This window comes from Canis lupus, chromosome 1, assembly GCF_048164855.1.
Source record: "Canis lupus baileyi chromosome 1, mCanLup2.hap1, whole genome shotgun sequence".
In the NCBI taxonomy this organism is placed as follows: Eukaryota; Metazoa; Chordata; class Mammalia; order Carnivora; family Canidae; genus Canis; species Canis lupus.
The window spans coordinates 84,103,586-84,125,309 of NC_132838.1; the positions used below are offsets into that span (position 1 = coordinate 84,103,586).

Sequence of the window (21,724 nt, forward strand, 5' to 3'; positions counted from 1 at the left end):
AGCCACTGATCTCTATAACTGTTATCTTTTGTGACTGTCCAACTTAAAATGTTCTCAACTAAAAGGAAGTGGGACATTTATTCGCATTTTGGTTTATGCTACACACTGAACATTAGGCCACTCTTTTAGGCTGTTATGCAAGGGAACATTCTCTCTCTCTCTGTGTGAAGCTGTAGAAAATACTTTCACCTCCATGATCCTATTTATCAATTCATGTTGGGACGTTAGCCTTGTGAGGCTCCTCTTTATTCCATGTATTAGAAAAGTTCTTGGCTTTAATCTATTCAATTCTCAAACCTGAGTCAAACAGAAATGAAAGAATGCCAAAGAAACAGCCAGAGGATAGGAAAGAACTGCATAAAGATGAAAAACAGATGACTTTCATGATTACAGTCTACCATCGCTTGGATAGAGTCTAAAGAGAACAATAATTAGAGATATGTAATTCATGAGCATTTTTACATCATATTTAATTCAACTGTTCTATAGGTGTACAGGTTCACACAGGGCATTAAAGGGAAGGAATCAGGGTACTCTGTGTTTCAATAGTACTGTCCTGGCGGACATCTAAAAAAAAATATTGGCAAACATTGTCATCAATCATCAAGAGCAGGCATTGACCAATTGCAAATATATTTAAAGACAATGGATTCACAAACGTAAAATCTTGGTGTTCTTGGGTAGGCAGGGAGGCTAAAGCAGATGCCTTCTTCCCTTCTCCCAGCACCTTCTGCCTTGACCATTTTCTCTTGGAAGTCTGGTGGCATGTAACAAAGAGAGAAAGTGGAGCTGAGAAGACTGTATGCATTACCTGAAATCACCCTGAATTCATCCTGAATTAAGACTGGGAAGAGGCCCAATCTTTTGTCTGATGCTTTCAGTGGACTCGCATGTGAATGGTATTCTGGATTTCAGGAGGGCTGGCCTCCTGATGTAAGCAAGATAAGCAGATTCCCATTCCCCATCCCCCCACCCTCCCCTGCCACAGCTGGGCCCTGCTGGCTTTTCACTTTGCTGGCTCCTCACCTTGCCAGGCACACCCTTCCCCTTTCTGTGCAACCCCACCCTGCCCCTACAGAGAAGGGCTGAGAGCACTAGTCATCAGCCAAACACGGTTTTCCTCTGGAGTGAAGGCTGACCCCAGACTACAGTAAATGAATCCTAGCCCACAGGGGTAGACGCAGATAGAGGGAAGGGGATCTGGGACAGGGTCCTGTGCAGGCAAAGGGTAAGAGATTTGCTATGTCTGAATTGCCCACAGAGTATATACAGAGGCAGCTCCGCGGCCCTGAGATTGCAATTAGGACTTGGGGTGCCTATTCTAGTTTATTCTCTGTCAGTGAAGGAGTAGAGGAGAAGCTCATATGATGAACCCTTATGACAGCATTAACAAAGGACCCACTGGCTATCCGGGTGGACATATCATAAACAGCAAAAGGAATGACAATTCAAAATATCTGAACTTAGTTATCTGCGACAGATCAACAATTTCATTCATATTCTGCTGAAAAACACTGGAAGGCGCAAGACATTTTAGATGGACTTCACTAAAAATGGCCATGACAACTACTGCCTACCCCACTATGGTAGTTAAAACGGAAAATACTGGTAATGCTAGGTGTTCAGAAGGATATAGAACAACTAGAATTCACAGTATCAGCGGGCATGTAAACAGGCACAACTGCTAGAGAAAATTCTTTGACAGTAGCATTCATTCATTTTTTTGTAAGTCTTAACATGCTTTTGACATGTTAAATTACATTTTTGGGAAGGGAACTTAATCATATCATCTTTTGTGGGAGTAAAAATGCTGTGTACAAAAAGACCCCTCTCACATGGTGTCGCTAGCCCCAGAGGACAATGAGTCTCAACATTTTTTTTTAGATTTTATTTACTTATTCATGACAGACAGAGAGAGAGGCAGAGACACAGGCAGAGGGAGAAGCAAGCTCCCTGCAGGGAGCCCGATGTGGGACTCGATCCCAGGACCCCAGGATCATGACCTGAGCCCAAGGCAGATGCTCAACCACTGAGCCATCCAGGCATCCCAACCACTGAGCCACCCAGGTGTCCCAGAGTCCCAACATTTTTTAACTGTACACCATGAAATGAATTTAGTGGTTTTCTAAAATAGAACGGAAATGACCAGGATCAGTACAAAGGATAGAAAGAATTATGATTTTGTGAAATTTTTATTTCATGGTGACTGGGACAGATGGATAGAGAGATGGATGTTTATTCTAGCAATTTTACCAAATACACCTTTGGCATACTGTCAACGGCCAAATAGTAAAATCGGTATTTGTCAAAGCCAAATGAGGCTTTACAGAAGGGACTCTTTGGGAACAAGAATAAACCTGAAATTTTATTCAAAAAATTCATGATTACAATTCTGGCAGACCCATTTTAAACATATGATACAAAAGGGCAGGAATCTTAATTCCTCACCACTACCAACTGCATCCTGATGAGACTTTTGCAAAACTAAGTAAGTGCTCTCAAAATTAGGTCTGTGTAAAAGCAGATATTTTGGTGTCAGCATAGCTGTTTTGCCTGTGAGGATGCTGCCAGCAAGTTAGCAAGCTTTCCTTCCTCCCTGAGAGAAACAGAGTGAGGTCAAGACTTGCCTCCTCTTCACCTCCTGGGTCTGAAGACTTGCTTAATGCTGATGGTGCAATTTCACCGAAGCCTATCCCACAGAGGAGACAACGGTTTCCCCAAAATTATTAGCAAGCGTCCACTCAACATTAATTCTCAATCTACACCTATAATTGATAATATTTATTTCAGCATTTTTGGACACCTAAAATCCACTGCCTTACCATCATCAATGTTTGCAATACTTTATTCTCCAGCAAAAAAAAAAAAAAAAAAAATATATATATATATATTTATACTCTCAATGGACTGAATTTTCATATACAAAGGATAAAAGGGGACACGGCAACAGTTACATTTACAGTAGTCACCTGTTTTTCAAAGTGAATAGTATGGTAACAAATCCAAATGGTATGCCCTGTTTGCATTACTGTTGCCACCACCCTGGTTAAACAGGAAGATTACCCGTGCGACCTACAATCCTCTCGTTCAAGTACAAGTCTAGGTGTGCCAGAAATGACACTGAAACAAGGCATTCCACCATTTGGCCAATTAGCTGAAGGTGACTGGCAGATTTAGAAAGAAATTTGAGGCTGAGGTGAACTTCCATGGATTCCTGTGGTCTAGTATGTGTTTATGTGTACTTTTGTATATATCAGATCAGTAAGTAAAATATGTATCTTCCTAAAGATCAAAATCAAAAAAAGTTTGAAAGTGACCCGTCTACACTATCTGATCAAATTGGGGATTTGTTCAGGACTCTCTAAAGAGTGAGTGATGTTCCCTCTACTTTGTGGGTTTCAAAATTCAACTAGCATATAAAAACATTCTCCCACCTGCCCTGGGGAGTTAGAACCAATAAAGGAGCTTTTGAAAAGCAAGAAGAGGAAGAAAATTATTTGAACAAGGGAGCATCATGGAAAAATAAGAATTTTACCATATACACAGAGTTCTCCTATCTAAGAGAATGCAGGGAATATCAAACACTTCTTAATTTATACCCTTGTGGGTATGAAAAACCTGTCACCACCTTCGAATATTCTCAGGGCAAATAAAAATATCAATGTTACTTCTATTAGACATATTTAAATTATTTTATTAAACATGCATGATGAAACAGGATGTTTTCTACTGAGAAACAAAACAGAGCAAGTCTATGTGATAGTATCCAAGAGTCAAGGCCATCATTTCGACTGAGCAGTAAGAGGAAACAGCTGTGCTCTGTTGGGCCAACACAAGCTCCCCTGGGCTTTGTGGATTCCAACGCCCATAAATGAGGGGGTTAGCTCAGAAGAGGCTTCTTGGTGAAGATCTCTATTCATGTCATTCCACAAAAGCTCACTGCTCTTGAAGATAAAACACAGAGGCTGTAATCCTTGCAGAGAAAACCATCTTGTAAGCACAGCAATGTCTAAGAGTTTCCAATGCAAAGAATAAATCTCTTCCCTCAGACTTGTATTCTTGGATTAATTAAATCAAATCCAATGAATTCTATTTGCATATATGCCTTTAAAGGATATAACTAATAAAAATAAATATCAACATAATATTTCATAATACTTTCATCCCTCCTTACACCAACACCACCTCTTCCCCACTGCCTCCCCTCATTCCCTCACAGAGTCCAAAAAAAAAAAAAAAAAAACTAAAGAATTTGAAACGTGTCTTGATTTCAGCTGCAGGAATGGCAGACTCGTTAAAAACAGTAGCCAGTGTGTTTTCTGACAAGAGGGTTCTGTTTATTAACACTGTGCCTTTCTTACCCATTTTTTCCTTTGCTTATACTTTTCAGTGCCTTTCAGGAAACTTTGTTACTTTTACATCTTCAGGAGCCATGACTGCTGGTTATTTTTATTTCTTCTCGATGGTTATAACATAAAAGTTCCAAAGAGGAGCACCTGGGTGGCTCAGTGGTTGAGCATCTGCCTTTGGCTCAGGTTGTGATCCCGGGGTCCTGGGATCGAGTCCTGCCTCAGGCTCTCCACAGGGAGCCTTCTTCTCCCTCTGCCTATATTTCTACCTCTCTGTGTGTCTCTCGTGAATAAATAAATTAACTTAAAAAAAAATTAAAAAAGAAAGAAAAGTCCCAAAGAACAGAGTTTAAAGTTTCAAATGACACTCTCACTGTCAACTCTGTCTTAACTGGCTTAAAATTAGAGAGAAGCAACTGTTGCCCCCTAAAGACCCTGTACTCCCAGACAAACTGCTTCCAAAGTCACTTTGAAGAGATCACGGGAAAGAATGTTAGAAAAATCTTTATTTCAGTCCTTGGAATTTAAAAAAGGCAATACTGTTCATGCCAATTTCTGCAAAAGGGAGATGAATCAAAGAGCCGACCCATGACAACTGTTACTTGATGACCCAGGAACTAAGAATGGTTTTTGCATTTTTAATGGTTGGAGGGAGAAGGGAAGATCAACAAATATTAACATTTCAAGACACATGAAAATTATCTGAAATTTAAATTGCAGTGTCCAAAAAAATAAAATAAAGTAAAATAAAAATAAATTGCAGTGTCCATAAATAAAGCTTCATTGGAACAGAGCTCATATTTGCAGTCTATGGCTGCTTTCGTTCTACGATGGCACTTAAGTAGTTGCAACAGAAACCATCTGTGACCCACAAAGCCTAAAAGATTTACTGAATGGACCTTTATAGAAGAAAGTCTGCCTATCCCTAGCCTCTGGTCCCTTTTCCTGTTAGTAACAAGTCATACCACAGGAGGATCATAACAGGAAAGTACAAATCTGCCTCTCACAGACTCCACAAGCAGTGTGGGTCTCAGCTTCATCTGATGTGAAATGATGAAATGATTGGTTATCTATAAACCCAAGGCAGAGAAAAAAGATCCTTGTCTCTAGTACTTTTCATCCAAAATGGTATTACCCATCTCAACTCATGTTTATGGGACACTTAACCACCTGACCCATACAAAGGGCTGATTTGCCGAAACTCATTTAATCCTCAAAATAATCCTAGGCCCTTAAATACTTTATGCATTTAGCCTATTTTACAGCTGAGAAAACTGAGGTTAGAGAAGGCAAGTAGCTACTCCAGGACTACGCAGCTAGAAAAGGGCAGAGATGGGGTTTAACCGCAGGCCACTGGCTCCAGGGCTCATGTTCTAAAACTCTGGATGTGGCTCAGAGATCTGAGCTTTCAATGCCAGCATGCTGGGATGAAGTGAGACCAAACAAATCAATGTACATAAAACACTGAGTGCAGTTCCTGAGGCATTTTATGTGCCCACAAGGGTTAGCTAGTATTAATTACTATAAATTTTTGGCTAACTTCGGGGGTGATTCCTTGCATCTTTATCCTCACTAGCAAGGCAACCATTTACCCAAATCCTTTTCCTGTATATCAGAGAATTTAACAATTACAACACCCCAGCAGAGGAATTTCGATGCTTTTGTTAAGCAAACAAAGCGTAATATTTAATATTATACCTCTTAGGAGCTATTTGAGAATTCAATATGAGCTTTCAGTTGTCATTTTTCAAACCTAGAACTACATTATTTTTAATCTGCTCAAGCCACAACCACAAAATGCAACCGACCCGATGCTTTAAATAACAAGACATTCATTTCTCACAGTTCTGGAGGCTGGGAAGTCCAACATCAAGATATTAGCCAATTTGGTTTCTGGTGACAATCTTCTTCCTGGCATACAGATCGCTGCCTGCCCACTGTGTGCTCCCATGGTCTTTCCTACGTGTGCGTTCCTATGAGATTCCCTCTCATGAAACCACTAATCCCCTATCTTCATGATCTACTCTAACCCTAAATGCTTCCCCAAAGCCCATCTCCAAACACCATCACTTTGGGGGTTAGGGCTTCGACACATGAACTTTGGGGGCACAGAAACATTCCGCCCCCAACAGTTATGAATATAGAATTACAGAAAAAACAGAACATGTTATGTGTACACATTTTGATGTGTACAACATTATTGTTGAACAAAGAGGTTTTAAGAAAAGGTTTATTGGGACCTTTAAAACTCAGCTTTTGGCTGGGGGGCAGGCGCCTGAGTGGCTCAGCTGGTTAAACTTTTGACTCTTGATTTCAGGTCAGGTCACGATCTCAGGGTCATGAAATGGAGCCCGGCATCAGGCTCTGTGCTAAGCAGGGAGTCTGCTTGAAAGTCTGTCTGTCTGTCTGTCTCTCTCTCTCTCTTTCTCCCTGCCCTTCCCCCAACCCTAGCACACACTCCCCTCTTCTCTCTGTAAAAAAAAAAAAAAAATCAGCTTTGGGAGATGCTTACATTTTAATGTCACATAAAAGAGTACTATTACATTTACAGTCACCTGTGTAAAACAAAGATATACAGAAAAGAAACAGTAGAAGAAAATAATAGCAAAATGCTCACAGTGACTTTGGATAATACAAGCCATGCTTATTTTCTTCCTTTATTTTCTCAGTTGTCCACAAAGAATAAGAATCCCATACACACTTAGGAAAACATGTTTTCTTTTAATGCTCTATTGAAGCACAACTTACATGTTATTTGTACACTATTCATTAGCAGGATATTTTTATTTTTTAAAGATTTTATTTATTTGAGAGAGAGAGAGAGCAGAGAGAGTGCATGCACACACCACACACAGGAGCAGTGGTAGGCCAGAGGGAGGAGAGAATCTCAAGCAGATCCCACACTGAGCACTAGAGGCCAACACAAGGCTTGATCTCACAACCTTGACATCATGACCAGAACTGAAATCAAGAATCAGACACAATGACTGAGTCGCCTAGGCACCCCAGGAGGTATTTTTTTTATTATGAGTCCTCCTTGTCTTTTTTTTTTCCTCTTTGTCTCCTTGATCTCACAACACACACACACACAATCACTGAGGAGACAAGGAACCATAATGCCCACTGTGCTCAGAGGAGTGAGAATATGGGTGGCAGGAAACACAGATAGTGGGGAGATTTGTAGGCCATGCAAGCTGTACCAGAGGTGGCATCCACTTGCTTTTGCAAAGATGAGAGGTGTTGTCAATGAAAGAGGCACAGGGCAGACCGAGAATATGGAGCCCAGTATAGACAGAGGCCTGGAGGCCAGGAGGGTGGTGTTGGAAGTCAAGGAGATCTACCAGCCTGAGGCCTGGTGGGAGAAACAATGACTGGAAGAAGAGACTATGGTAGACAAACCAGAGATTTCTCAAATGTTTCTGAGATCCACATTTAGAAACATATTGTACATCAGGGCTCAGGAAACACACACATGTATACACAACTAAAAAATGTTTCATAAAAAAACACTTCTCCTTATTTTGAGGGATTCTGATATTTTCCATTCTTGCTCAGCTCTCTTTCCTTCCTTCTTATTAAGATTCTTTCCTTCTTTCTTATTAAGATTCTAGTCATGACAGGGGCACCTGCTAGTCGATTAAGCCTCCAATTCTTGGATTTGGCTCAGCTCATGATCTCAGAGTTGTAAGATCCTATCCCCACAAAGGGCTCTGCACTCAGCACAGAGTCTGCTGGAGATTCCCTCCCTCTCCCTCTGTCCCTCCTCCCTATGCTCACTCACACACTCTCTCTCTAAAATAAAGAAATCTTAAAAAAAAAAAAAAAAAGATGCTAGTCATGACAAACTATACAGACTATACAGACCTACCACGAGGTCACCACGAGGTCTGAAAAAACACCAGGCCAGGGCATTTAATATAGGAATGTGTATAACCAGTGTCCAGAGACCAAATAGAAATTTATTCAGATTTAGATATCTGGTACTCCTGGCAGTAATGAAACACTCTCAGAATATAAAATATTAAAAATGGCCTTGGAATTATTTTTAATTCAAGAGAATTTTTTTGTATTTGAGCAAAATAAATGGACAGGCTTAAACTTCAGACTTTATGAACACCCAATTCACTGGAAAATTAGTTGTATTTAGAGATAAAAAAGTTGCCCCCCCCCCCAAAAAAAATGGCCTTGGTCTTAGCCCTCTAAGACAGACTCATACTAGCAAGACAACATGATGATAAAAATGTTCCCTTTATTTAAAACAGAATCCCTGGGATGCCTGGGTGGCTCAGTCAGTTAAGGGTCTGCCATCTGCTCAGGTCATAATCTCAGGGTCCTGGGATGGAGCCCCCACATCCAGCTCCCTGCTCAGCAAGGTGTCTGCTTCTCCCTCTCCCTCTGTCCCTCCCCCTGCTTGTGCATGCTCATGCGCTCTCTCTCTCTCTCTCAAAAATAAGTAAAAATCTGAAAAATAAAATAAAAATAAATAAAACAGAACCCCTTTAAAACCTGATATAGGGGCATAGGTATACACTGTATCTAAGAACAAAACAAGAAACTCTCTAGAGACATAGACCCAAGCTTAGGCAAGGTGCTTACTGGAAGCTTACCTGATAGACACCTAGAGGCCAGAGCATTTTACTACTATGAGGGCATTTTACCATTTTCAGGCAACTTGAGAACTCTCATAGAACAATACAAAATCTGGATGAATGAGAAAATTACCAAACACAGGAGGAAAAACTAATTAGAGAGCAATGAATAAGCAATAACTTGAAACTGAGCTCTTCCCCGTTCAGAAAACAAAAGAATTCAAATTTTCTACTGCAGCACATACAAGAAACTGCCAAAACCCATACCCAAATTACGACAGAGCCAAAACCAGGGAGTGGGTTCAGAAGGGCCATCTATAGGAAACCAACAAGACATCTACCATAGTCTCTTCTTCCAAGATCATCTACTTACTAAGACAACAGACTTTAAACTGAAAATTATTTCCCTAATTTCATCCTCAAGATACACAACAGTGCTTCCTCACAAGGTTTATTAAGTGCTCCTGAGGGTGACATTCTGATCTTGTGAAAGTGGTGAGCATTGCCTGGTGGACCTAGAAACAGTTAGGCAGGACACCTTGGGGGCATCTCCACAAATGGCTCCTTGTTGAAGGTTTGGACCAGGCAGGGGGGATGCTCCAGATGATCAGTTCCTTCCAACTTGCCTGGTCACCAAAGTCAAGACTGTTTATAAAAAGGAGGGGCTAGTAGAGGTCTGGACATTTGGGAAGACCCAAGGAGTCCAAGTGATTCCCAGGGAAGGCCAGGGGAGAACGTTAACCCAAAGAAATATTCAGGTATTTTCCAAACCAGATCAGATATTGGGAGGAGGAGAAGGACATGAAAGAATGGAGTTAGATTTCCCCAAGAAAGTGGCAAGGCAGGACAAACGAAAAGCTGTGGTTTTCTGGAGTTGTAATTAAGAGTGAGTAATTATAGGACTGTTCTTATGAAAATCTCCCTTCTACTCAAGCCCTGGGCAGGAGCAGTGATATAGCACTGCTGGGGGTCATATACTTATATCTAGCGACTAACCTCAGCTACTCTAAGACACACAGCACCTTTCACACCCACTCCTGAGGTCACAAGGTACTCCTGGATTCTAGGTGTGTGTTGTTAACTCCTTTTCATTAACGGATGCCCAGAAGATCATTTATCCTTTTATGAACGTGGGGTCATCAGTGGGGGACTGAGATACTGGAATTTGCCCTAAGACGTCTAGGAATACCCCCACACCCTCTCAAAACCTTGAGTCTTAAGAAACATTTGCAGTTTATACTGTGAACGGGTGATAGTGAAAATCACTTCTGTCCACAGGGACAGAAGAGGAAAACTCAGTGCTCTCTAGAACAGTGGCTTCCCACCAATCTGCAGTGGTTGTGTAAATTGCAGGCTTTCATAATAATTACTAGGAATTTGCTCTCCTTCAGTACCCACTGTCCAGCTGCAAAAGGAACCTGCCTTCTCTCATCATCTGCTCTAACAAGTTGCAGTTCTTTACCTGTGGTCTTAAGACATTTGGTAGAACATTAATATTAGATTTGTAATTATGAACAGAATTTTTTTTTGAGTTCTAAAATTATATCAACGGCGCCTGGGTGGCTCAGTTGGTTAAGCATCTGCCTTAGGCTCAGGTTATGACCTCAGGGTCCTGGGATTGAATACTGGGTGGGGCTCCCTGCTCAGCGGGGAGTCTGCTTCTCCCTCTCCCTTTCCCTCCTGCTTGTGCTCTCTTGCTCACTCTCTCAAATAAATATAAAATTTTGAAAATAAATAAACAAAATTATAGCAATAACATTTCTTCTCATCAATATAATGCTGCAGTCTTAAATTTGTCCTTATATCCCTATGAATATATAAACATTATTTTCTTTAAAAAAAGAAAAAGAAAAAGAAGGCTTCTGGTTTCTGTGAGCACTATATAACTTACAAAGTAAAAAGTGGGCTAAGAATCACTCTCTTAGAGGAAGAATTTTCCATCTTTCAGAGAGAAGCTCTGAAACCCACCTTCCTGGAATGAATTATGAGAATTCCTACAAAGCAAGCTCTGACCTTGAACCTAAAACGGTCACCTCCAAAACAGACAGGAAAAAATAAGATGGGAGAACAATATTTTCCACAAGACTTAATTTCAAAAAACTAGCAGAATATATACTTTCAAAGCTCAAATCTACCAACTTGCTGTCACTATTTATAATTAACTTTATATATTTTCCAAACTTTATAAGTCCTCAATGTCACAAGAGCTCCTCATGAATGACTTTTTTTTTTTTCCCCAAGGATCCCATTGGAATCTCATGGGATGCATTTCTGCAGGGCCACCCAGCAGCTGGTTGTCTTCCTCTAGGCAACAGTGAAAAAAAAACCAAAACAACACACACACAAAAGCAAACTCTACTGTCCTGTGTAGCTAGAGTCTAAATGAAATCAGATTAGGTCTAATTAAGAATATATTATGTTGGGGCATCTTGATGGCTCAGTCTGTTAAGCATCTGACTCTTGATTTTGTCTCAGGCCATGATCTCGGGTGTCATGAGATCGAGATCAAGCCCTGCAACAGGCTCTATGCTCAGTGGGGAATCTGCTTGAGATTCTCTTCCTTTCCCTCTGCCCCTCCCCCTCCCCTGCTGGTGTTTGAGCTCTCTCTTAAATAAATAAATAAATAAATAAATAAATAAATAAATAAATAAATAAATGAATAAATAAATCTTTTTAAAAAATATAATATATTATGTCTCTACCCTAACCCTCTTCCTATCCTCTCCCCTCTGTCAGCCCTTAAAGCATTTAATCCTTCCATCTGTGGACATTTACATGGTCCTGAACATTGAGAGTAGCAAGACAATGGGTAGAGGGGTCATGGGGCTGGCTCTAGAAGCAGCACAGGATGAAATTATGTAGAAACTTGAGGAATTAGTTGAAAAGCCAGTCTAAGGCAATGAAGAACTGGAAGCCAATGAAGAAACTGAGGATCAGAGTGGTCTAAAGTCTTACTCATCAAGGTTACTTAGTAAGTTAATAAAAAAAAATGGGGCCAGAACTTTATTCCAAAGCTAATGTCCGTTTTCCATTACTATCTATTCTCTGCCTCTTGCAAATCACAGCTTGGTCTTACAATATCTTTATGTAGCCAATCTTTATGCCTAAAGTCCTACCATTAGAGCAGTTCATTTGAAAAGGGAATTCCTCTCAGGAACCTTGTATTTAGTTTATCTTATTTAAGCACCTTTGGGAAGAGGATTTTGAGAAATCAGTGACTGGTTTAACACTGCAGGTAAATGTGTTCATCAGATGTGAAACTGAGTTTGTTCTCAGAGCCCTGTGGAATTAAAGAGTAGAAGAAACCAAGTTCTGAGCAATGTCAGAGGAAAACCAGGACAGTCTTAAGCCAGGTACTCTTACAAGGCTCTCTAGACAAGTGGCCCTGGTCCCCTGGAGGTGCCATAATCAGAGTTTAATCAACAACAGCTGGCTACAGCATTCAGGTCTGCCAAAGGTTAGTTCTGGAGAAGGAAGGGAGACAAGGGGAGTTTAAGAGTAGACACAGAGGGCGCCTGGATGGCTCAGTTGAGCATCTGACTTCAGCTCAGGTCCTGATCCCAGGGTCCTAGGACTGAGCCCCATGGAGGGCTCCCTGTTCAGTGGGGAGCCTGCTTCTCCCTCTCCCTCTCTGCCCTCCTGCTAATGCTCTCTCTCTCCCTCTCTCAAATTAAAAAAAAAAATAAATAGAGTAGATACAGATCCACACTAATCTTCAGGTCATAGTACATCAAAAAGGCACAGGTATATTAGCCGAAGGTCCACATGATAGGGAGCATGTATCCAAGAATGGGAAAAGCAGGCCAAGAGCAAGGACCAACTAAGTAGCAGATTTCCCAATGCCAGTAAACAAGAGTGCTAGCCCAAATGTCACGACACAGGAGAGACCTAGTACCAAGCAAAAATCAGAAAATGGGCAGGAGCCCATTGTGGAGAATAGAACTCAACCCTTTAAAGCCCCAATACTTAGGGAGAGAACCAGTCCTCGAGAGTAGGAAGGCATCAGGCAAGGACCAGAGGCAGCCCTGTGGTGGGAACAGGCTCCCTAAAAGAGGCAGTGGGCAGTCACCCTAAGCAGTGACGCCCACCTCACAGCTCAGCTTGATGTAGGCCCATGTTCCACTTGGCAGCTGCTTGGGTGACTGAGATTTAGAACCTGAGTGCAGAGGAATCAAAGAGAATGATTTCTTTCCTACCAGAAAAAAAGGTTGAGAACAACGTCAAGACTGACACACTATTCAGAAAATGAACTCTGGAGGGATAGGTTTCTGTTGCAATGTTCCATGGCTAGTTTCCTTCGAAAGAAGAGGAAAGAAAGAAAAAAGAAAAGAGAAAAGAAAAGAAAAGAAAAGAAAAAAAAGAAAAGAGAAAAGAAAAGAAAAGAAAAGAGAAAAGAAAAGAAAAGAAAAGAAAAGAAAAAAAAGAAAAGAAAAGAAAAGAAAGAAAAGAAGAGAGAGAGAGAGAGAGAGAAAGAAAGAAGAAAGAAAGAAAGAGAGAGAAGAAAGAAACCAGCTCCCAGTTTGTCCTACTGACAAACTTGCACTGACTCATCAGAACAGCAGGCTCAAATGCAGCCACGGAATCCTGTAAACCTGGGTATGCCACATTTTAGAGAGTGTCATAAGATTGTGGTTTTCTCAAGCAAAGAAATCTAATAAGACTATGTGGAATCTTCCAAATCTGGAGTCTGAGATACCTGCCAACTGTGGCAAAATGCCAGAGGGGCTCTGCTCAGCCTGGCCGCCCCTACCCAAGCTCGGAGAGCTAGGACTTGGAGGTGTGTCCCCTCAAAAACAGAGTGGGTCAGGAAGCTTCTTAGAAGACACAGCCACTCCAGAATACTCTCCAGGAAGAAGTCATTCCTTTGTTTCATGCAAGTGAGTTGATTTCAGTCTCTCTTCCCCAGTAAGAAAATCCCTTAATAGAATCCATGAGTTTCCCAGAACCAAGCAAAACTCCTGGAGTGGAAGGATGCCAGAAAGACCTCAAGACTGCCTTCAGGTCCCCCAAAGAGGCCTGAGACAGACCTTCTAGGAGGAGAATAAACCAGCTGGTCTCTAAGGCCTTCCTTAATTTAAATTCAAATCACCTCAGGCTCCTTGGAAATCAGGACCCAGAGACTAGGAAAGGACCCCATTCAGTGCATTCTTCAGGCCCAAGAATATTAAATCAAAGTAGTTTATCAAATTCTAAGGGATGCTTATGAGTTTTAAAATCCCACGCAAATCAAAATGCACAAATACAAAACTCTCCCCCCAACACCTACCCCAAGAGTAAGTTGAGGCATTTGCCTTGTGACTTTCTAAAAATCCTACAGATGCCCCAACGGAAAATGGGAAATGACTAGCAAGAGTCCATTAAGAGGAAGTGGCCTCGGCGGTCCCACCAGTGACTGCAGTGACTTGAAGCTGTGACCCTGTTTGACACACAGCTGCCCCTAACACACCACAGCTATTGTTAACATCCTGAAAACAGATTCGCAGAGACATGCACAGAGGACTGACATGAGGGCACTCCAAGTCTTACTTCTGTGTGGAAAGTGTGGTTTTCCACCAACTGGATGGAAATGGATTTCTCTTTAATTTGGAACAAATTTCTCCAGCTCACGGCTTCCATGTGTGCACAGCAAGCTGCTCTGGGAGAAGCTCAGCCCTATACAGTCAGGCAAGTGAAAATAAGAGGACATCATGTGATCTCATTTTGCCCGAGTTAAATGACATTCCCCGCTCTTTTGCCTACCAAACTCTGACACAGCATTCCAGGCTCTGCTTAAATTTCCCCTCGGTGACACCCTCCCAGCTTCCTCAAACTCCCTGCCTCGGACTACCCAGCCTTTGGAGCCCTCTCCCCATCACACGCACCATAAAGTTTCTGTGTAAGGCATGCTCACACATTTCTGGTAGGAAGGTAAACTGGCAAAACCTTTCCGGAGAGCATTTTGGAAACGTCTATGAAAATGACAACACGCCTACCCTCTGATACGACACTCCCACGGCCTGGACTTTGTCCTGTGCATTTACTCACAAGTAAGCAATGCGGTAACTACCTAAACGTGGAAACAATCCAAATGTGCATTAATGTGGGTCTGATTAAATAGATTCGATGGAATATCATGCCTTGTTCAAAAGAACAGGAGGAGCTCTCTTTGTACTGTTTTCTCTAATTTTTCCCCAAACTCCTTTAATATTTTTGATCATCTTTCTTTTTTTTTTTTTTGGCAGTTTTTTTTTTAAATATTTCTTTTTTTTTTTTAAGATTTTATTTAGTTATTCGGAGATGCAGAGAGAGAGAGAGAGAGAGAGGCAGAGACACAGGCAGAGGGAAAAGCAGGCTCCATGCAGAGCCTGACGTGGGACTCGATCCTGGGTCTCCAGATCACGCCCTGGGCTGCAGGCGGCGCTAAACCGCTGCGCCACCGGGGCTGCCCTTTTGGCAGTTTTTTTTAAGTATTGACAAACTTCTAGAAAATCTTGATGTCGGGACGCCTGAGTGGCTCAGTGATAGAGTACCTGCCTTTGGCTCAGGTCGTGATCTAGGGTCCTGCGATCGAGTCCCACATCAGGTTCCCTGCATGGAGCCTGCTTCTACCTCTGCCTGTATCTTTGCCTCTCTCTCTCTCTCTCTCTGTGTGTGTGTGTGTGTCTCTCATGAATAAATAAATAAGATCTTTAAAAAAAAAAAAAAGAAAGAAAGAAAGGAAATCTTGATGTGACAGCTCACATCAGCCCACTGAAAGTTATTTCTCCATCCCTCACCTTCCCTCCCTGTCTCTGTCTCTTGTATTTTGTCTTCCTCTGAGCATTAAGCAACTGAGTACAACTTTGGCTGTGGTTTTCTTTCTTTCTTTCTTTTTTTTAAAGATTTATTTATTTATTTATCCATGAGAGACAGAGAGAGAGAGAGAGAGAAAGGGGCAAAGGGAGAAGCAGGCTCCATGCTTGGAACCCAACCCGAGACTTGATCCCGGGTCTCCAGGATCACACCCTAGGCCGAAGGCAGCGCTAAAGTGCTGAGCCACCCAGGCTGCCCTTGGCCATGGTTTTCACTGGACAGGAGATATGAGGTAAAGGGCATCAAAATATGCCACCCCACAGTACGCCACTTTGGTATAAGAATTATTTTAAGGGGTGCCTGGGTGGCTCAGTTGGTTAAGCATCTGCCTTTGGCTCAGGCCATGATCCTGGGGTCCTGAGATCAAGCCCCAAGTCGGGTTATGCACTCAACGAGGAGTCTGCTTCTCCCTCTCCCTCTGTACCGCCTCACCTCTGCTCATGTTTGTTCTCTTGCTCTCTCTCGAATAAATGAAATCGTTAAAAAAAAAAAATTATTTTGAGCTGAAGGCAACTGAGGAAAAAGCAGATACAAAAGAACTCTCTGCCTCCCTCTCATGTGCCTAAAAGCAGGGCATAAATTCCCCTTGTGAACTGAGTTCTGCCGTCATACGAGAAGGAGAACTCTTATTATCAGATGAAGATGGTACCTAAATGTGTCTGCATAAAGAAACCTTACTAAAATAACCCTTACCGTTGACTAGTTTCCCCATATATTTACTTTCCCACAACTTACTGCCCGCAGAAACCAAAACCTCTTTTTCCTTTGCTAGTCACTGCTCCACAATGTAACACCCTTTGTTAAAATGGCACATAAGCTTCCAAATCTAACCCTTCTTTGGACTCTCACCTCTTTTCTGCATCGCCCCTGTGCAGGTAAACCTGAAAACACCAAACTTGTATCCCTTTTCTTCTCGTTAATCTGGCTTTGTGTCAGTTTAATTTCCAGGACCCAGATACAGAACATTAGAGGGGAGAGGAAAGATTTTTTCCTCCCTTACACAGGTGTGTCAGAAAAGTTCACTGCACTAATCACACTGTAGTCTAGCTATGTGAATGCTGAAACACAAGAGGGACGTGACTGCCCGGAACTAGTACTGATGGATACTGCCCCTAGCTTTTGCTGCCTTATAGTGAAGCTGTAAAATGTATCCAACCATGGCTTACCCTGCCTTCGTCAAGACAAAGACTTTATTATGTATCAAGACTGTTTATTGGGCAACCCAGGTGGCTCAGCGGTTTAGCGCCACCTTCGGCCAAAGGTGTGATCCTGGAGACCGGGATCGAGTCCCATATCGGGCTCCCTGCATGGAGCCTGCTTCTCGCTCTGCCTGTGTCTCTGCCTCTCTCTCTCTCTCTCTCTCTCATCAATCATGAATAAATAAAATATTTTTTTTAAAAAAGACAATGTATTGGCCATGAATAATAACTTCAGTTGCTGTAAAGTTGCAAGAAAGTAAGAGGCTATTCTACTCTCAAAAAGTGTCTAATGGTCTAATACAGATGTGTTGAAAGGGGGGAGTTCTACAACACAATTGCAAATAATACAACCACAAGTTAGTAAAGGCAGCTGCCCAACAAAAGCCAGTCCAAACTAATAGAATCTTCATAGATTTCTCTGCCCAAGAAAATCCCTTCCACTTAAAGCTTGTGTTTCATTCCCAGGTCAAACCAACCACTTCCTAGCTCTCAGACCTTAAGTGGTTTACTTAACCTCACAAAGTACTACCTCATTCATAAAATGGGGATATTAGGACCCACCTCATCGGGAAGTTAATATAATTAAATGAGATGGAGCATACAAAGTGCTTCGCACAGTACCTAACACTTAGGGCCAAATAGATGTTAACTATTACTATTACAATCATCATCATCATTCTGGAATTTTCAAAATGTTTCCCAAACTTTATTCTGCCACCAGGCATAAATGGAGCACGATGTTTATGAAGGACACTATCCATGTGCATACTCCTAGCCAACCCCATACTCTCACCTTTGACTAATTCATTTATTCGGGGGGTGGGGGGGAATACACAAAAGTTCAGATCATCTTAGATGAAGACTTTTTTTCCTCTCAATAATGTTATATAAGCAGCATATGCATGACATCTTTGAAGTTTATGATGTTTTTACTATAAATACAAAAGAACCCCAAATACTGACAATTTGTCTCTTCAAAGTCCCATGAATTTATTTTCCTAAGACACATAAAATATTTATGCTGCTTTTTACTTCCACCACCCAAATCAATAAGCCATTTGACAGAATTGGTCAAGGTCACACATCAGGCTTCCGACTACAATGGAGGGATATCAAACCGGCTTAGAATGAGATGATTCTAGTCCAAATCTCACTCAATATCCTTTGGCTGGTCTTTACAGAATAAAGTCTCAGAATGAAGTCTCTTTTGAAAAAAGTCTTTGTGAGAACACAGTTGTCGTCTACACTGTGTCAAGTCTGGCAGGTTCACCCTAATTGAACTGTGAAGGCTTGGGAGGGTGGCTGACAAGAACCATAATGCTATATGGATAAACTGAGAGGCCGCATTGGTCCCAAGGAGGTAGGAGGGTCCCATGAAGAATGAGATGAAGACCATGAAATCGTGACACTTTTTAGCAGACTGATCCCTATGGTGGCAGCTAACAATTAGAGGGGAGAGTTTCAGTGACAGACCTTGAGTGGCCAAAAGTGACCCTATAAAAAGACATCAGTAAGCAAGGAAAGGTCAAGTGTGACAACTGATTTGTCAGAGCATAGGCAATAGTACATCCACAGTAGGAAACAGGCTAATCAACAGTAAAACACTTGAAACTGAAACTGAGACACCATTCTGAAGATAATCATTTGTATTTTCTCTTTTTAATGAAACAGAATTGAAGAAGAAAAATAACACCTGAGAGAAAGAAGTGATTATCACTAGACAGGTAGGGATGATCTTTTTTTCTATATGTATTTTCTAAACTCTCTAAAACAAAAATATGTATTACAAGGTTTGAAGAAAAAAAGAAGAAGAAAAAAATTATCACTTTTACTTTTAATCACGAGATTTTTTCCAAACAAAATGGGTAAGATCAGTCATCCAATTACAGATATGAGTCAATTTAGATATTATCTATATTACACCTAAATCTCCCCCATCAGATTTCATACTTTCATGTATGAGACCTTATTTTATTGTTCCTGGGAACCCCAATGTCTAGCACAAGGCCTAAAATATTAGCTCCATACATATATATATATACATACATATTTTTTTAAGACTTTATTTATTTATTCATAAGGACACAGAGAGAGAGGAAGAGACACAGGCAGAGGGAGAAGCAGGCTCCCCTCCAGGAACGATTTGGGACTCGATCCCAAACCCCAGGATCACACCCTGAGCCAAAAGCAGATGCTCAATTACTGAGCCACCCAGGCACCCCTTAACTGCATATATTAAGAAATGTTTAGCAAATGGATTTTGGACATGGCCACAAACCCAAAGTCTGATATAACCTCAGGAAGGTGCAAAAGAAAATGGTACTTTTATGAGCTATATGCCGATCATCCCAAAAGATACTTTTATCCACATTATAGCTTAATGTCCCTTGCTATTAAAATCTTCCATGAAGTCCTTTGTCCTGCCTCCTAGCTCCCTCCCTTTAGCCCTGCCTACAGAACTGAACCATGCTGTTTTGCCTGGGTCTTGCTCTGCAGGAAGCTATAGGGACCACCACTATCATGTCCCGCTTGTGTTTCTTGTAGAGATGTCTGGTCCACTCCAACACTTTGAGAGGGCCCAGGGGAAGTTTATTTCAGATCTCAGTGCCTTTAAAATAACTCCTCCTTGAGAAAGGAACACATTTTATTTTTACAAAGAGTAGGAATCCTATAATTGATCTTTTATCTTTATGCTGGAAGCCAAGAGCCAAATCTACAGCCACCCTTTAGAAACCCTGGCAGATTTTAGGACACACACATCTGTAAGCTAACTTTTCCTCTGGTTTCCTCTTATTATTCTTCCCTCCCTCTACAAGGCTGGCTTGCTTGCTTTGTTCCTTCCTTCCTTCCTTCCTTCTCTCTCTCTCTCTTTCTAACTCTCATTTGGGAGGAGGCCAGTTATAAACAAACCAAGAACCCAAAAATTAAATACAACCCCCTATTCCAATTTCCAAGATGTTTCAGACATTTTTCACCCTCACTTCCTGCCTGCAGGACAAGAAAGTAAAGCTCACTCTCCTCACAGCTACCAACCAGGGAGTGACCTTTATGTGCATCTGTGACCAGAAGATCTGAGGACCGGAGGCACTTTCCTTTTCTCTTCCACCCACCAGCTCTAAAATACACAAGACCACGCATGTCAATGGTACACAGTGACGTAAGGCAGGAAAGCATTATGATTCTGAAGTCTGGAGACCTGGATGCTAATCCTGCTTGCTCCTTCCTACCAGGCTGCTAACCCTGAGCGAGTGACTTAACCTTTCTGTGCCTCGCCTTAATATCCCAGCCTGTGCAATGGGAACAATAACGGGGCTGACCTCACAGGGTTGCTGTGAGGAGTCAATGAGTTAATACATGTACAGTGATTAGATCAGTGCCTGGCACACAGTAAATGTGGACCAGGACTATAATAGGGCAGTTTTGTTTTCCATTAAGCCAGGCCACCCAATGTTTCAAGTCCGATTGAAAGTAATATTTCTCATTGTCAATTCGTAAACTAACACACCGATTTCTACAGTGACCGTGAGCTTGGATCTCATTCGTCAATCAGCGTGGAGTCAACGCTCTCTCTAAAACGGCAGATATTTTCAACCCTTTGCTTTCTGACTTGAAGAGAAGGAGAAAGGGGAAAGCACCGGTGTCCAATCACCAAAAACTGGTTTCTAGGAGTGTATCCCCAACTGGTAACTGTATGATCCTCCACCCAAACTGGCCTCTGCACCAGTACTCACGGTCACACTCCCACGGCTTGGCCAACCGCTCCTCCAGCTGCAGCACAGATACCACTTAAAAGCTTAAAAGTCTTGAGGCGGGGGGGGGGGGGGGGGGGGGGGGGGGAACCTCAAGAACAACTAAGTTCTAAGTTCTCAGGACATTCTTTAAAATAAAGTACTTTGTTTAGCCATCAAAGAACAACTCAGCTTTGTTGGATACTCGAAGTCTGATTTACATCTGAATTTAGAAGGCTGCCACCTCCCACACGTGCACTTAAAATGCTAACTTCTCATCAGATTCCACCTAAAAAGAAGCCCAGAGCCCAATACTAGCCACACCCCGTCTTTGCTCACCGCAAAGTCAAAGTCCCAGCAACTTCCTTCACACCCGGCCCACTTAAAAAAAAAAAAAAAGGCAAGCCCTCAGTGAATGACTGTCCTATATATGAGTATGCACATAATTTTCACATCAAATGGCTTGAAAAGGCCACTGTATGTACGATGGCGAAGAAAGACAACTAGATAATCATGGAAGGTGTAGTGCCTGCAGCCAAGGTTACTTCGAAATTTGACGTTAAATGGGTATGTATCAGCTCGGGCTTTACTGAAGTTACAGGAGATTCGAGGAAAAGACCCGGGAGCGTATCAAAGCTATTTATTTGCCACTTCCTACGTTTCCCGTGATGACTCGCCAAATGAACGCACGAGTTTGTTACAGCCTTGAACTGAACTACATGGGTCCCTCCACATTCTCCTCTCTCCCTGTCGCAGAAAACGAACAGACTAAGGGCCAAGAGCACAGCTTTGACGGCAAATTCACGGCGGGGGCGGGGGTGGGGGTGGGGGTGGGGGCGGGGGTGGGGGTGGGGGGGAGGCAAAGGACTCGTCCTGCGTGGCTGTCGCTCCCGAAGGGCTGTTGCCGCCGCCCGGACTCCCCTCGCCGCGAGCTCGCGTACAGTCTTCTAAATGCTTTTTTCCAAGATCCCGGGGCCACTTCGGAGGCGCTGGTCTCCAAAGCCCCAAAGGAGCCTCGCTCACCCACC

At 42.1% G+C, this 21,724-nt stretch overlaps 1 protein-coding gene across 2 annotated transcripts in view; it reads right to left on the reverse strand.

The window, feature by feature from the left end:
- The window catches only part of OSTF1 (osteoclast stimulating factor 1), a 55,134-nt gene that overhangs the window by 32,769 nt on the left and 641 nt on the right, over nt 1-21,724 (reverse strand). The window lies entirely within an intron of this gene.